Source organism: Melanerpes formicivorus, unplaced genomic scaffold, assembly GCF_026170545.1.
Source record: "Melanerpes formicivorus ecotype bairdi unplaced genomic scaffold, bMelFor1.0.p_v2 SCAF_193, whole genome shotgun sequence".
NCBI classification, from domain to species: domain Eukaryota; kingdom Metazoa; phylum Chordata; class Aves; order Piciformes; family Picidae; genus Melanerpes; species Melanerpes formicivorus.
The window spans coordinates 86,002-100,550 of record NW_027142545.1 but is presented as its reverse complement, the minus strand read 5'-3'; the positions used below and the strand labels follow the sequence as shown (position 1 = coordinate 100,550).

At 57.6% G+C, this 14,549-nt stretch overlaps 1 long non-coding RNA gene across 1 annotated transcript in view; it reads left to right on the top strand.

Annotated features, from left to right (window-relative positions):
* The first annotated feature begins 10,081 nt into the window (after positions 1 to 10,081).
* Positions 10,082 to 14,549, top strand: part of LOC137457708 (uncharacterized) — a 41,443-nt gene continuing 36,975 nt past the window's right edge. The window contains exon 1 of the long non-coding RNA XR_010991391.1: positions 10,082 to 10,137. This is a non-coding gene — a long non-coding RNA (uncharacterized lncRNA). The remainder of the gene's footprint in view (positions 10,138 to 14,549) is intronic.

Here is a 14,549-nt window from a genome sequence, read left to right as displayed (position 1 = left end):
TTGGTGTCTGCTGAACTGAGCTTCCACAGAAGAACTCCAAGAGCAGCATCTCCACCTGAGCCTTGAAAGGAAAGAGACTGGGGGTTGTCAGGGGGTGAGACTCCAAAAGGGGATTTAAAAGGCAAGAACAGGTAGGGAAATGGGGTAGAAAGCAGGGAATCACAGAACCAACCAGGCTGGAAAAGACCTCAGAGGTCATCAAGTCCAACCTATGAGCTAATCCTTAACACCTCCTGGCAACTAAACCATGGCTCCAAGTGCCACATCCAAGCCTTTTGTGAACACCTCCAGGGATGGGGACTCCACCACCTCCCTGGGCAGCTCATCCCAGTGGCCAATCTCTCTTTCTGGGAAGAATTTCTTCCTCACCTTCTAGCAAGTCAACCTCCTTCCTAAGCTGAGGGGCCCAGAACTGGACACAGGACTCAAGGTGTGGCCTAAGCAGTGCTGAGCAAAGGGCACAATGACTTCCCTGCTCCTGCTGGCCACACTCTTCCTGATGCAGGCCAGGATGCCCTTGGCCTTCTTGGCCACCTGGACACACTGCTGGCTCATGTTCAGGCAGCTGTCAATCAGCACCTCCAGGTCCCTCTCTGTTTGGCAGCTCTCAGCCACTCTGACCCCAGCCTGTAGCTCTGCCTGGGGTTACTGTGGCCAAAGTGCAGCCCCTGGCACTTGGACTTGTTGAATGCCATCCTGTTGGCCTCTGCCCATCTGTCCAGTTGGTCGAGGTCCCTCTGCAGAGCCCTTCTGTCCTCTAACTGACCAACATCTGCTCCCAGCTTGGTGTCATCTGCAAATGTGCTGATGCCTGACTCAATCCCCTCCTCCAGATCATCAATGAAGATGTTAAAGAGCACAGGGCCCAGCACTGATCCCTGGGGCACACCACTGGTGCCTGGCTGCCAGCTGGATGTGGCACCATTCACCACCACCCTCTGGGCTCAGCCTCCAGCCAGATCCTAACCCAGCTCAGATGTGGAGGATTGTTTTGAACAAGAGGGACCTTGGGTCCCAGGAATGCCTGTGCAATTCAGGCCTTGAAGAATTCTCTGTTGATAATATAGTGGCGGAGTAGGAGATGTGAGAAAGTGCTGATTGCTTGGTATGCTAAAGTCCAGCTGCCCCTGAGAAGGGAGGCAAGCAAGATAAGGAGGAGGCGAGATCCGGGGAAGAGAGCAATTAGGCCGGATAGAAGAATTCCACAGAGTTGTGAAAACAATGATGTAACCTTTTAGAGAGCAACCAATAGTATGTTGCCAAGTGGGCATAATTATAGCAAACTGTATATAAGATGTGTCTGATGCTCAATAAAGTTGGATTCCGCTGATCACATTGGTTGTTAAAGTGGCCCCTTCTTGCAGTAAGTGGCGCTCGAACACGGGACCATAATGAAGACAAAGGTTTAGGGTCTAAGAAGTTCTTCGGGACTTGGGAGATTCGCAGTAAGCCAGGAGGCAAGAAGAAGGCCGGCCCGGGATAGCAGTACCGGAGGCTGCAAGAAAAGGGAAGACAGCCTTGAAGCCGAAGACGCTGTAGAGCCGGAAACTGCTTAAACGAGGTCTGTGCGCACAGGTATTAAAGTTTAAATACGGTCATGGATAGGCAGGCAGCGTATGATTTATTTATATGCTTGTTAGAAAAGCGACAGTGTAAGTTAAATTTTAAAAAGGAGTTGGTGCCGCTGTTAAGCTATGCAGGAGAGTTAGGCTATTTTAAGGATCCAAATGAGGTGTTTGAAAGATTGCAGTGGAAAAAGTTTGGACAAGACTTGTGGCTGCATGGCTTAGATGATGAAAAACGAGCAAAGGAGTGTGGAAAATGGTGGGAAGATGGTTATGACAGCATTGGATCAGCATCGTGCTGAGCAAATGGCAGCTTATCAAGCCAGGGTACGATTAGATTATACGGACCCAAATGGAGCAAGTGTTACACATGCTGGGTTGCCTTTGTCAGAAGAGGTTCAGGATTATTTAAGAAAGGAGAAGGCTGCGTGTGTAAAAGGGCTAGGTGGCAGAGTCGAATTACAATCTGTAACACAGGACTCTGGTGAGGAGCCTTCCCCGTCTCTTTTAGCTGAGCAAATTGTACAGGAGAAGAAAGTAGGTGAGGGAGAGGAGACAAACAGGGCGGTAGATCCTGGAGGTGGTGTTAAAGATCATGCAAGAAAGCACTCAGAGTATTGGCGAAAGGTTGCAGAACACTTAAACGTCGAAGGAGATCAGGAAGGGCTTAGCCGGCTGGCTGCTTCACATCAAGCTTTTCCAGTAATGTATACACAGGTCCCTGGGGAGCAAAATGTTGTTCAGGCTGATGTAACTCAATTGCCATGGAAATTGTTATCTCAATTAAGACAGACTGCGAGTCAGTTTGGGGTTCAATCTGAACCAGCTAGACAGATGATTGATTTTATTTACATGAACTATAATATGTTGCCTTAAGATTCTTATAATGTTATGAAGCTGATCCTAACAGCATCTCAATTTATGACATTTTTGAATGAGTGGGAACACCTAGCTAGACAATCAGCTGGAGTACAAAGACAGCAAAGCGATCCATTATTTGGTGTAACAGTAGATCAGTTGTGTGGAACGGGACAGTATGAGAGACCAGAGTTACAGGCACTTTTACAGCCGCCTGTTTTGCAAGCATCAGCCCAGATAGTAAGGAGGGCTTTTGACAAGCAGAAGGATGGAAATGCAAATCCTCACTATATGGGAATTAAGCAAGGTAGACAGGAACCTCTTGGTGAATTTGTGGATAAGTTGCTTGCCGCACTTAGAGCAGCAAGCGTAGGAGAAGGTATCCGAGAGGCAATTTTAAGGCAGTGTTTAATGCAGAATGGGAACCAGCAGACGCAGCAGCTTATTACATCAGCAGATCCTAGATGGACGGTAGCCGAATTGTTGCAGAGGGCCCAGGACTTGCCAAGCAATCCGATGGCCATGTTGACGGAGGTGATTGATATGGGATTACAAAAACAGGCTGAGGTGTTGTCAATGACAATGACAAAACAGCTTGAGCATAGTCAACAGGTTATGACAGCCTTAGTACCTTTGCGCACAGACTCGAAAGGGCAAGGCCGACCCTATAAGCAGTCATCAGACGAAATACAGTGTCATCGAAAAGCGTAAGGCGGAGATATCGTCTAAAGTAATGCCTGGACTTTTGGCCCATAGATCCGCTTTAGGGCATTTCCCTAGCGGAGATAGTTATTTTGATGAAGCTTGTTGGAGAGAATACAGGAACAAGTTGTGGGACTTGGTTATAGATGGTGATAAAACTGCTATAAAGCTGCAAATTCGTGGCGAGAATGCATGAACTGTGTTAAAACCTACGAACTGAAACAGCGAATGGCTGCTGCAGTTAGAGCAACTTTGTCAGGATGAGATGCAGCGCCAGGTGTATCTGAGTTGCAGCTGAAAGATGTGTCTGAGAACTGTCGACCGATCGACCGGGGCCGCCCCCGATACATCTTGCGGCGACCACACCGCGTTTACCAGCCGTCACCACTGCCGTTTGCACACAGCGGGGAACCTTCCTCTGACATCGCCAGCGACGGCTCGGATTCGGAAGACAATACCGGCAGCGAGGAATTCAAACAGCGCCGACTTTGCTTTACGGCCCCTCTTAGAAAAAATGGAGCGCTTGGAGGCTCGCGGTTACAGCGTTCCTGCCACCGCACTCCTCCCGCGAGCCCTGCCGGCCCCCGCGGACACCGACGGCTCCGACCAAGGCGGTACCGGCTGACGCACCACCGACACCGACAGCACCGACAGCAGCAGCGGAGCAGCTGCCACGGCAGCAGCCCCCACCCCTTTTCCCCGCAGCGGCTTTAGCCGCACCACTCTGTTTTGATTTAAAGCAACAGTACTCATTTTGTCATTTCTGATTGTAACGTCTTTCAGAGATTTGTTATTTAGAGTTTTGTTAAGTTTTTCTAATAAGCATAATGAATAAGTAAGCATTTGGTATTTATAAGTACTTAGTACATAGTAATTGCAGTAAGGTGTATGCACTTAGTTAAGAGTTCAAATTGTAAGATTTTCTTTTGGTTCAAACCTTCTTAGTTGTCTGCCTAGGCATTTCAAGGGAGCTCCATGTAATATAGTTAAGGAATGTATAAACAGCTTTTAATTTTGGAAAGTGTTTTTTAGTTAATGTAACAATTTTATTTCTTTTTAGACACTGATTTGATGGATTAATTTTAACATAGTTTTTTAAGGTCTTAAGGATTTTTTGGTATTAGCATAAGTTAAGGTTTGTAGTAAATAGGTATTAATTTTAACAACTATTCCTTCATTAATGTGCAGAAAAACCAAGACTAAGAGGAAACAGCATTTCCCATGAAGTCGAACATCGATCACAATAACTGTTATGATAATCTGGGGTCAAAACTATGATCAAAATAATATTTTGTCCTGAATGCTGAATTTGAAAATAGGCAGTTTGGGCTGGTAAATACAGAAAACCTATTTTGTGCTGAGAAAAAGGATTTAAATCCCCATGGAAAATTATTGAAAGGGATTGGCATAAGTGGGAAATAAAGACTAGAGAAATTTTAGTTGGGAAATATCAGGAATAATTGAAAGGATTAGTAAAAGGAAAAGTAAGACACATAAGATTTTGAAGGAAGAGGAATTGAAATAACAGAAGCACAATGGGAAATGGTAAACAAACTAACCAAGGAAGTAGAGAAGAGACTCCAAATGGAATTTTGAAGTGGGTTAAGGAGTTAAAAAATCTGTAGGGCTCCTGAAGAATGTAACTGCTGCCGAGAAGAAAATACACCCGGCTGCTGGTTGCACCCCAGCAGGCCGAGGAGGCAGAGTTCACATATACTTGGTGGAGCCTAATTTTGATCCTAACCCTATTTGCACATAAGGAGTCCAATAGAAATCAAAAACCACGTTCCCATGTGTGGAATCTTGATCAGACCGGAGAGAAAAGACTTGAACTTGAAAAAGCAATAGTAAATTTTTCTGCTACAGTTGAAATCATGATAAATGCAAGCACAGATGCAATAAAAGCACAGCAAATTGAAATCAATAGTCTCTCGAAAATATCTACTCAGAATAGATTAGCTTTGGATTTTTTATATGTTAAGGAAGGGGGTGTATGTGTAGTCATAAATGTAATTTGTTGTAGTTATGTTAATCTAGATGAACGAGTGGAAACAGATTTACAGGCGATTGTAAACCACAATCAGATATTACATCAGATTTCTTTAGATGATACTTCTTGTGGATTTAAAGAAATATGGGATAAATTAACTTTCTGGTTACCAAATCTAAATTGGCTTCAACATTTGTTTGTAATATTGTTGGAACAATTGTAATATTGCTATGCATAATACTCTGCAATTGTTGTTACAAAATACTAAGACCTTTAAGTAAGATTGCTCATGTCAATGAGTTACTAGTAGAGAATTATGATCAGAATGTGATCAGAACAGATGAACTTAATTATGATCCAATTAAGAAGGTTCTGAAATATCTGGAAATTTTAACACAAATCAATGGTGACAAAAAAAAAAAAAAAAAAAAAGGGGGGGAATTGTGATGAATATACTGGTGATTTGTGTTAAAATTGTAAGACTTAGAGTGCACTGGGATTAAGGGTCAGGATCTTCTGAGGCCTGTTTACAGGGTAAAGAGAAAGAAACCTATCTTGCAGACTTGCAAGGACACTGTCTGGTTAATTGGAGACACCACGGCTGAGAAGGAGCTGTCTTAAAGATAAACATTCAGAACTGGGAATTTGTTTTCTTCAGATAAGAAGCCTGCACAATTGGGCATGTGTGAAAGTGGATGCTCTGACCCTTACCACACTGAATGTAGGGAGAAGGGATTTATATGTTATCTCACCAGTTTGCTATGATTTTACACACCTAGAAGGAAAATCAAAATTCATAACAACACAACATGCATTTTCATTTTCGATTGAAAACATCAACAAATGGTACCAAAAAGAGATCAGTATTACTAGGATGACCAAAAACACATTATTATGGGTAATTTTATATTGGGCAAAGCAATGAAGCTCTTTTGCTCTTGCTGATTGCCTGCAAGTTTTCTGTCTGTGAAGCTAGAGCCTGGCCAGATCTACCTTTACAGATTAAAGAAATCTTGCTACCATTAAACAAATTATGATTTTTGACCATCCTAGAGAAAATAAAGATGCAACATAACAGGTAATAATGAATCGGTTGAACTTTTCCAGACATGTCTGATAGGGATACCCAGACTTAATGTAAATATGTTTGTTAATTATAGTAGTAAGTTTTAAGGTTCTTAGGTATTATTGTACTCATTTTGATTATTGTTAAACTTGTTTATAATTGTATTATGCAAAGTGTTCAAAGAATAACTTCCAAGGCCTTACTTGCACAAAAGAAAAACGGGGGAATTGTTGTCGGGCAAGAGGGGACATGGGTCCCAGGAACACCTGTGCAATTCAGGCCTTGAAGAATTCTCTGTTGATAATATAGTGGCGGAGTGGGAGATGTGAGAAAGTGCTGATTGCTTGGTATGATGAAACCCAGCTGCCCCTGAGATGGGAGGCAAGCAAGATAAGGAGGAGGCGAGATCTGGGAAAGAGAGCAATTAGGCCAGATGGAAGAATTCCACAGAGTTGTGAAAAACAATGATGTAACCTTTTAGAGAGCAACCAATAGTATGTTGCCAAGTGGGCATAATTATAGCAAACTGTATATAAGATGTGTCTGATGCTCAATAAAGTTGGAATCCGCTGATCAAATTGGTCGTTAAAGCGGCCCCCTTCTTGCAGTAGGGCAGGGCTGGGTGCTAGGCTGGGGCTGGGCCTGGGGCTGGGTTGTGGCTGGGGCTCGGGACAGGGCTGGGGCGAGGCTGGGTCTGGGGCTGGGCTGAGGGCTGGGCTGGGGCTGGGGGCTGGGATGGGGCAGGACTGGGACTGGGGCAGGGGTATGGGCCGAGGCTGGGGACAGGGCTAGGGCTGGAGCTAGGGCAGGGCTGGGGCCAGGCTGGGGCTGGGTTCGGCTCACGGGTGGGGCTTGGTCCAGGGCTGGGGCTGGGCTAGGGGCAGGGCTGGGGCTGGGGCTGGGCTGGGGCTGGGTCCATTGCTGTGGCTGGGCTGTGTCTGGAGCTGGGCTGGGGCTGAGGGTGGGGCCGGGCTGGGGCTGGGTTCGGTGCAAGGCTGGGGCTGGGGTTGGGCTGGGGTCGGGGATGGGGCCGGGGGTGGGGCTTGGCTGGGGCGGGGCTGGGGCTGGAGCTGGGGCTGGGCTGGGGCTGGGTCCAGGGCAGGGGCTGGGCAGGGGCTGGGGCTGGGATCAGAACTGGGCTGGGGCAGGGACTGGGGCAAGGCTGGGGCTGGGGCTGGGGCTGGGGCTGGGCGGTGGCTGGGCGTGGGCTGGGGCAAGGCTGGGGCTGGGGCTGGGCTGGGGTCAGGGCTGGGGCTGTGGCTGGGGCTGGGGCTTGGCTGGGGCAGGGCTGGGGCTGGGGCTGGGCTGGGGGGCAGGGCTGGGGCTGTGGCTGGGGCCTGGGGCTTGGGCTGGGGCAGGGCTGGGCCTGGGCTGGGATGAGGCTGGGGTGGGGCTGGGGCTGGGTCCAGGAGGCAGGGCAGGGGCTTGGGCTGGGCTGGGACCGGGGCTTTGCTGGGTAGGGCTGGCACAGGGCTGGGGGCTGGGGCTGGGTCCAGGGTGGGGCTGGGGCTGGGGCTGGGTCCAAGGTGTGGCTGGGGGCTGGGCTGGGGGGCAGGGCTGGGGCAGGGCGGTGGCTGGGACTGGGTCCAGGGCAGGGGCTGGACTGGGGCTGGGGCTTGGCTGGGGCAGGGGCTGGGGCCAGGTGTGGGGCTGGGGCTGGGGCTGGGGCTAGGGCGGGGCTGGAAGCAAGGCCTGGCAGGGCTGGGGCTGGGGCCGGGGCTGGGGCTGGGCTGGAGATGGGGGCTGGCTCCGGGGATGGGGCAGGGCTGGGGCTAGGAATGGGGCTGGGGCAGGACTGGGGCAGGGCTGGTGGCAGGGCTGGGGCAGGGCTGGGGCTGGGGGCTGGGGCCAGGGCTGGCGCTGGGGCTGGGGGGCAGGGCTGGAGGTGGGGGCTGGGTTGGGGCTGAGCAAGGGCTGGGGAACGGCTAGGGCTTGGGCCGGGGCTAGGCTGGGGCTGGGGATGGGCTGGGGGCAGGGCTGGGGCTGGGTTGGGGCTGGGGCTGGGGCAGGGCTGGAGCTGGGCTGGGGCTGAGCTGGGGGAGGGGCCGGGGGCTGGTGCAGGGGCTGGGGCTGGAAGCAAGGCTTGGGGCAGGGCTGGGGTAGTGATGGGGCTGGGCTCGGGCCGGGGCTGGTGCTGGGCTGGGGCTGGGGCGGGGCTGGGGTCAGGGGCTGTGGCCAGAGCTGGGGCACGGCTGGGGGCCGGGCTGGGGCTGGGGTTCGGTGCAGGGCTGGGGCTGGGCAGGGCGGGGGCTGGGGCAGGGCTGGGCTACAGCTGGGCTGGGACCGTGGATGGGTCCGGGGTGGGGCTGGGGCTGGGGCAGGGCTAGGCCTGGGCTGGGGCTGGGGCTCGGGACAGGACTGGGGCGAGGCTGGGTCTGGGGCTGGGCTGAGGGCAGGGCTGGGGCTGGGGGCTGGGATGGGGCAGGACTGGGACTGGGGCAGGGGCACGGGCCGAGGCTGGGGACAGGGCTAGGGCTGGAGTTAGGGCAGGGCTGGGGCCAGGCTGGGGCTGGGTTCGGCTCAGGGGTGGGGCTTGGTAAAGGGCTGGGGCTGGGCTAGGGCAGGGAAATCTGATGTAATATCTGATTGTGGTTTACAATCGCCTGTAAATCTGGATTGGACTACTTATGTACAAATAGGGTTAGGATCAAAATTAGGCTCCACCAAGTATATGTGAACTCTGCCTCCTCAGCCTGCTGGGGTGCAACCAGCAGCCGGGTGTATTTTCTTCTCGGCAGCAGTTACATTCTTCAGGAGCCCTACAGATTTTTTAACTCCTTAACCCACTTCAAAATTCCATTTGGAGTCTCTTCTCTACTTCCTTGGTTAGTTTGTTTACCATTTCCCATTGTGTTTTTGTTATTTCAATTCCTCTTGCTTCAAAATCTTATGTCTCTTACTTTTCCTTTTACTAATCCTTTTAATTATCCCTGATATTTCCCAACTAAAATTTCTCTAGTCTTTATTTCCCACTTATGCCAATCCCTTTCAATAATTTTCCATGGGGATTTAAATCCTTTTCCTCACCACAAAATAGGTTTTCTGTATTTACCAGCCCAAACTGCCTATTTTCAAATTCATCATTCAGGACAAAATATTTTTTGATTGATGCTTTTGACCCCAGATTATCAGAACAGTTATTGTGATCGATGTTCGACTTCATGGGAAATGCTGTTTCCTCTCAGTCTTGGTTCTTCTGCACATTAGTGAAGGAATAGTTGTTAAAATTAATACCTATTTACTACAAACCTTAACTTATGCTAATACCAAAAATCCTTAAAAGACTATGTTAAAATTAATCCATCAAATCAGTGTCTAAAAAGAAATAAAATTGTTACATTAACTAAAAAACACTTTCCAAAATTAAAAGCTGTTTATACATTCCTTAACTATATTACATGGAGCTCCTTTGAAATGCCTAGGCAGACAACTAAGAAGGTTTGAACCAAAAGAAAATCTTACAATTTGAACTCTTAACTAAGTGCATACACCTTACTGCAATTACTATGTACTAAGTACTTATAAATACCAAATGCTTACTTATTCATTATGCTTATTAGAAAAACTTAACAAAACTCTAAATAACAAATCTCTGAAAGACCTTACAATCAGAAATGACAAAATGAGTACTGTTGCTTTAAATCAAAACAGAGTAGTGCGGCTAAAGCCGCTGCGGGGGAAAGGGGGTGGGGGCTGCTGCCGTGGCAGCTGCTCCGCTGCTACTGTCGGCGCTGTCGGTGTCGGTGGTGCGTCAGCCGGTACCGCCTTGGTCGGAGCCGTCGGTATCCGCGGGGGCCGGCAGGGCTCGCGGGAGGAGTGCGGTGGCAGGAACGCTGTAACCGCGAGCCTCCAAGCGCTCCATTTTTTCTAAGAGGGGCCGTAAAGCAAAGTCGGCGCTGTTTAAATTCCTCGCTGCCGGTATTGTCGTGTTCCGAGTCCGAGCCGTCGCTGGCGATGTAAGAGGAAGGTTCCCCGCTGTGTGCAAACGGCAGTGGTGACGGCTGGTAGACGCGGTGTGGTCGCCGCAAGATGTATCGGGGGCGGCCCCGGTCGATAGGTCGCAGCCCCATCCCCATCCCTGCCCCCAGCCCAGCCCCAGCCCCAGCCCCAGCCCTGCCCCAGCCCAGCCCCAGCCACCGCCCAGCCCCTGCCCTGAACCCAGCCCCGTCCCCACCCCAGCCTCATCCCCAGCCCAGGCCCAGCCCTGCCCCAGCCCAGCACAGCCCCATCCCCATCCCTGCCCCCAGCCCAACCCCAGCCCCAGCCCTCCCCATGCCTTGGTTCCAGCCCCAGCCCCAGCTCTGCACCAACCCAGCCCCAGCCCAAGGCCCAGCCTGAAGCCTAGTCCTGCCCCAGCCCTGGCCCCAATCCAGCCCCAGCCCTACCCCTACCTCAGCCCTAGACCCAGCCCTGCCCCAGCCCTGCCCGTGCCCCGGCCCCAGCCCCGGCCCCAGACTCGGCCCCAGCCCAGCCCCAGGCCTAGCCCTGCCCCAGTCCCCGCCCCAGACCCAGCCACAGCCCCAGCCCTGTGCCAGCCCTACCCCAGCCCAGCCCCGGTCCCAGCCCAGCCCAAGCACTGGCCCAGCCCCCGCCCCAGCCCAATCCTTGCCCCCAGCCCAGCCCTAGCCCGGCCCCAGGCCCAGCCCCAGCCCTGCCCTGGACCCAGCCCCAGCCCCACCCCAGCCTCATCCCCAGCCCAGGCCCAGCCCTGGCCCAGACCAGCCCCAGCCCAGCCCTGCCCCAGCCCCAGCCCTGCACCGAACCCAGCCCCAGCCCAGCCCCAGCCCTGGACCCAGCCACAGCCCTGCCCCAGCCCCAGCCCTGCCCCGGCCCAGCCCCAGCCCCAGCCCCAGCCCCAGCCCCAGCCCAGCCCCTGCCCTGGACCCAGCCCCTGCCCCGGACCCAGCCCCAGCCCCAGCCACTGCCCAGCCCCAGCCCTGGACCCAGCCCCAGTCGCAGCCCTGGCCCCAGCCCTGCCCTAGCCATCCCCAGGCCCACCCTCAGCCCCAGCCCAGCTCCAGCCACAGCCCAGCCACAGCGCTGGACCCAGCCCCAGCCCAGCCCCAGCCCCAGCCCTGCCCTAGCCCTGCCCCAGCCCTGCCCAGCCCAACCCCAGCCCCAGCCCTGCACCCAGCCCAGCCCCAGCCCCAGACAAAGCCCTGCCCCAGCCCAGCCCCAGCCACCACCCAGACCCAGCCCTGGACCCAGGCCCAGCCCCAGCCCTCTCCCAGTCCCCGCCCCAGCCCCAGCACCAGCCCCGGCCCCAGCCAAGCCCCACTCACGGCCCCATCCCCGGCCCCAGCCCAGCTCCAGCCACAGCCCAGCCACAGCCCCTGCCCTGCCCTGCCCCAGCCCTGCCCCAGCCCAGCTCCAGCCCCAGCCCCAGCCCCAGCCCAGCTCCAGCCCCACCCTCAGCACCAGCCCAGCTCCAGCCATAGCCCAGCCACAGACCTGGACCTAGCCCCAGCCCAGCCCCAGCCCCAGCCACAGCCCTGCCCCAGCCCCAGACCCCGCCCCAGCCCAACCCCAGCCCCAGCCCTGCCCTCAGCCCAACCCTGCCCTCAGCCCAGCCCCAGCCACAGCCCTAGCCCCAGCCCTGTCCGCAGCCCCAGCCCCAGCCTCAGCCTCACCCTCACCACCAGCCCAGCCCAGCCCCAACCTTGGCCCCAGCCCAGCCCCAGTTCCAGCCCTGCCCCAGTCCCCGCCCCAGACCCAGCCACAGCCCCAGCCCTGTGCCAGCCTTACCCCAGCCCAGCTCCGGTCCCAGCCCAGCCCAAGCACTGGCCCAGCCCCAGCCCCAGCCCCATCCTTGCCCCCAGCCCAGCCCTAGCCCGGCCCCAGCTCCAATCCCAGCCCCAGCCCAGTCCCAGTCCAGCCCCAGCCCTGCCCCAGCCTAGGCCCATCCCCAGCCCAGCCCCATCCCCAGCCCAGCCCCTGCCCTGGACCCAGCCCCAGCCCCAATCCAGCCTCATCCCCAGCCCAGGTCCAGCCCAGCCCCAGCCCAAGCCCCAGCCCCAGCCCCATCCCTGCCCCCAGCCCAGCCCCAGCCCAAGCCCCAGACCCAGCCCCATCCCTGCCCCCAGCCCAGCCCCAGCCCCAGCCCCAGCCCTGCCCCAGTTCAGCCCTACCCCAGCCCTGCCCCAGCCCCCGCCCTGCCCCAGCCCCAGCTCTGCACCGAACGCAGCCCCAGCCCGACCCCAGCCCTGCCCCAGCTCTAGACCCAGCCCTGCCCCCAGCCCCAGCCCCAGCCCCAGCCCTGCCCCAGCCCTAGCCCAGCCCTGCCCTCAGCCCCAGCCCCAGCCCCACACTCGGCCCCAGCCCAGCCCCAGCCCCAGCCCAGCCCCTACCCTTGACCCAGCCCCAGCCCAGCCCCAGCCCAGCCCCAGCCCCAGCCCAGCCCTAGCCCAGCCCCAGCCCCACCCTCAGCCCCAGCCCAGCTCCAGCCACAGCCCAGCCACAGCCCTGGAGCCAGCCCCAGCCCAGCCCCATCACCAGCCCTGCCCCAGCCCTGCCCTCAACCCAGCCCCAGCCCCAGCCCGGCCCCAGTTCTGCCCCAGCCCCAGACCCAGCCCAACCCTGGACCCAGGCCCAGCCCCAGCCCAGCCCCAGCCTAGCCCCAGCCCCAGTCCAGCCCCTGCCCTGGACCCAGTCCCAGCCCCAGCCCAGCCCCAGCCCAGCCCCAGCCACCACCCAGCCCCAGCCCTGCCGCCAGCCCAGCCCCAGCCCCACCCTGGACCCAGCCCCAGCCCCAGCCCTTCCCCAGCCCTGCTGAACCTAGCACCAGCCCCAGCCCAGCCCCTGCCCTGGACCCAGCCCCAGCCCCACCCCAGCCTCATCCCCAGCCACAGCCCTGCCCCAGCCCCAGCCCCAGCCCAGCCCCTGCCCTGGACCCAGCCCCTGCCCTGGTCCCAGACCCAGCCCAGCCCCAGCCCCAGCCACAGCCCAGCCCCAGCCCTTGACCTAGCCCCAGTCGCAGCCCCGGCCCCAGCCAAGCCCTAGCCCAGCCCCAGCCCCACCCTCAGCCACAGCCCAGCTCCAGCCACAGCCCAGCCCCAGCCCCAGCCCCAGCCCTGCCCCAGCCCCATCCTCAGCACCAGCCCAGCCCCAGCCCCAGCCCCAGCCCTGCCCCAGCCCCATTCTCAGCACCAGCCCAGCCCCAGCCCCACCCTCAGCACCAGCCCAGCTCCAGCCACAGCCCAGCCCCACCCTCAGCACCAGCCCAGCTCCAGCCACAGCCCAGCCCCAGCCCCACCCTCAGCTCCAGCCCCAACCCCAGCCCCAGCTCTGCCCAAAACTTGGTTCCAGCCCCAGCCCTGCCCCAGCCCCAGCCCAAGCCCTGCCCTGGACCCAGCCCCAGCCCCACCCCAGCCTCATCCTGTGCCCAGCCCTAGCCCTGCCCCAGCCCAAGCCCCAGCCCCAGCCCCAGCCCCAGCCCTGCCCCCAGCCCAGCCCCAGCCCCAGCCCTGCCCCATCCCAGCCCCAGCCCCAGCCCCAGCCCAAGCCCTGCCCCAGTCCCTGCCCCAGCCCAGTCCTGCCCCCAGCCCAGCCCCAGCCCCAGCCCTGCCCCATCCCAGCCCCAGCCCCAGCCCCAGCCCAAGCCCAGCCCCAGCCCTGCCCCAGCCCTGGACCCAGCCCTGCCCTCAGCCCCAGCCCCAGCCCTAGCCCAGCCCTGCCCTCAGCCCCAGCCCCACCCTCGGCCCCAGCCCAGCCCCTGCCCCAGGGCTGCCCCGGCCCAGACCCAGACCCAGCCCAGCCCCTGCGCTGGACTCAGCCCCAGCCCAGCCCCAGCCACGGCCCCAGCCCAGCCCCAGCCCAGCCCCAGACACAGCCCAGCCCCAGCCCTGGACCCAGCCCTAGTCGCAGCCCCGGCCCCAGCCCCAGCCCCAGCCCAACCCCAGCCCCAGACCTGCCCCAGCCCAACCCCAGCCCCAGCCCAGCCCCCAGCCCCGGCCCTACCCCTGCCCAGTCCCGGTCCATGCCCAGCCCCAGCTCTGCCCCACCATCGTCCCCAGCCCAGCCCCTGCCCCAGCCCTACCCCTGCCCAGTCCCGGTCCATGCCCCACCCCAGCCCTGCCCAAGACTTGGTTCCAGCCCCAGCCCCAGCCCTGCCCCCGCCCCGCCCTCTGCCCCAGCCCAGCCCAGGCCCCTGCCCCAGCCCCAGCCCTAGCCCAGTCCCGCCCTCGGCCCCAGCCCCAGCCCTAGCCCAGCCCTGCCCTCAGCCCCAACCCCAGCCCCAGCCCCACCCTCGGCCCCAGCCCAACCCCTGCCCCAGCCCTGCCCCGGCCCAGCCCCAGCCCCAGCCCAGCCCCTGCCCTGGACCTAACCCCAGCCCAGCCCCAGCCCCAGCCCCACCCCAGCCCCAGCCCAG